Source organism: Schistocerca gregaria, unplaced genomic scaffold (genome assembly GCF_023897955.1).
Source record: "Schistocerca gregaria isolate iqSchGreg1 unplaced genomic scaffold, iqSchGreg1.2 ptg000871l, whole genome shotgun sequence".
In the NCBI taxonomy this organism is placed as follows: domain Eukaryota; kingdom Metazoa; phylum Arthropoda; class Insecta; order Orthoptera; family Acrididae; genus Schistocerca; species Schistocerca gregaria.
Genome location: NW_026062232.1, coordinates 52,501 through 55,000, shown reverse-complemented (window position 1 = coordinate 55,000; position 2,500 = coordinate 52,501).

The window sequence follows — 2,500 nt, the reverse complement described above, 5'->3', positions numbered from 1 at the left end:
CCTTCACCGGCCGGGAACAGTCCCACCAAGCCACCGCCGCGTATCGCTTCATACCCACATGGGCCTAGTCACGCGTGTGGATGTGGCGGGTACCGCTGAAACAACCGGTTAATAGCTGTACCGATCGTCGCCATCACAGATTCACCTCCAGCGTGAACAACCGCTCAACAACGGATTTCCAGTTCATTTGCGTATCTTGGGCAGTAAACGTAGATGTCCACCTACATTTGCGAATTCAACAATTCTTGCATGCCAGGATGTCATGTGTCACGACACGCTACATCAGACCACATACACACTGCGACATGTGCAGAAGAGAACACGTGGAAGGTGGCCCGCGCACGTATGCGATGTACCTTCCGCGATCCACTGTCAACCGGCATCTGCGGCATGTCCCAGATATGGAACGCGGTCCACCAGGGTAGCACTTTGTGTGAGGCAATACGACAAAGTCGGAATACACGCGTCACTACATCAGACGGCTCACGCTGACCTGACCTGACCTGACTCACCGCACCACCACCCCCAGCGACCCAGGGTGACATACAATGCGTTCGTACGTTCCTCCCACACGCCTCTACGGCGTACCACAGTGCAACCTAGCTGTTATTGGGAGACGAGACAAGTAGCATCAAGCACAACATATGGAAATTGAGATTCGACACCGTTGGGCACAGCCAGCGTACGGTCACACGTATCACACTACTTCACTCTGTACGTAACGACCGATGATCGGTACAGCGTGTGGGTTACGCGTACGACATCAGCGGACAATGGACACAGACCATACCACGACGTACACTGAGGGCGTCGACATCTGAATGCAACTGAACAGCTGCGAGGCTCATTTAACACTCAAACGCCAGACCGACCAGCTTGAGAGGACAGAGACACAAAGAGGGGGACAGAGGGGGACAGAGGGGGGGGGAGGGGGGGGGGTCGGCGATATAGTCCTATTGCAGTACAATTGACAGTGGATAGCAGGAATATGTGGAAAGTAAGCAACACTCGCAAGACATCTACATGAGGATAACAACGACACCAGAGATTCCGAGCAGTGAACTATGTTAGGCAAAGGGACAACGTGGGTTAGGTTAAGGGACAACGTGGGTTAGGTTAAGGGACAACGTGGGTTAGGTTAAGGGACAACGTGGGTTAGGTTAAGGGACAACGTGGGTTAGGTTAAGGGACAACGTGGGTTAGGTTAAGGGACAACGTGGGTTAGGTTAAGGGACAACGTGGGTTAGGTTAAGGGACAACGTGGGTTAGGTTAAGGGACAACGTGGGTTAGGTTAAGGGACAACGTGGGTTAGGTTAAGGGACAACGTGGGTTAGGTTAAGGGACAACGTGGGTTAGGTTAAGGGACAACGTGGGTTAGGTTAAGGGACAACGTGGGTTAGGTTAAGGGACAACTTGAGTTAGGTTAAGGGACAACTTGAGTTAGGTTAAGGGACAACTTGAGTTAGGTTAAGGGACAACTTGAGTTAGGTTAAGGGACAAATTGAGTTAGGTTAAGGGACAAATTGAGTTAGGTTAAGGGACAAATTGAGTTAGGTTAAGGGACAAATTGAGTTAGGTTAAGGGACAAATTGAGTTAGGTTAAGGGACAACTTGAGTTAGGTTAAGGGACAACTTGAGTTAGGTTAAGGGACAAATTGAGTTAGGTTAAGGGACAACTTGAGTTAGGTTAAGGGACAACTTGAGTTAGGTTAAGGGACAACTTGAGTTAGGTTAAGGGACAACTTGCGTTAGGTTAAGGGACAACTTGAGTTAGGTTAAGGGACAACTTGAGTTAGGTTAAGGGACAACTTGAGTTAGGTTAAGGGACAAATTGAGTTAGGTTAAGGGACAAATTGAGTTAGGTTAAGGGACAAATTGAGTTAGGTTAAGGGACAAATTGAGTTAGGTTAAGGGACAAATTGAGTTAGGTTAAGGGACAACTTGAGTTAGGTTAAGGGACAACTTGAGTTAGGTTAAGGGACAACTTGAGTTAGGTTAAGGGACAACTTGAGTTAGGTTAAGGGACAAATTGAGTTAGGTTAAGGGACAAATTGAGTTAGGTTAAGGGACAAATTGAGTTAGGTTAAGGGACAAATTGAGTTAGGTTAAGGGACAAATTGAGTTAGGTTAAGGGACAAATTGAGTTAGGTTAAGGGACAACTTGAGTTAGGTTAAGGGACAAATTGAGTTAGGTTAAGGGACAACTTGAGTTAGGTTAAGGGACAACTTGAGTTAGGTTAAGGGACAACTTGAGTTAGGTTAAGGGACAACTTGAGTTAGGTTAAGGGACAACTTGAGTTAGGTTAAGGGACAACTTGAGTTAGGTTAAGGGACAACTTGAGTTAGGTTAAGGGACAAATTGAGTTAGGTTAAGGGACAAATTGAGTTAGGTTAAGGGACAAATTGAGTTAGGTTAAGGGACAACTTGAGTTAGGTTAAGGGACAACTTGAGTTAGGTTAAGGGACAACTTGAGTTAGGTTAAGGGACAACTTGAGTTA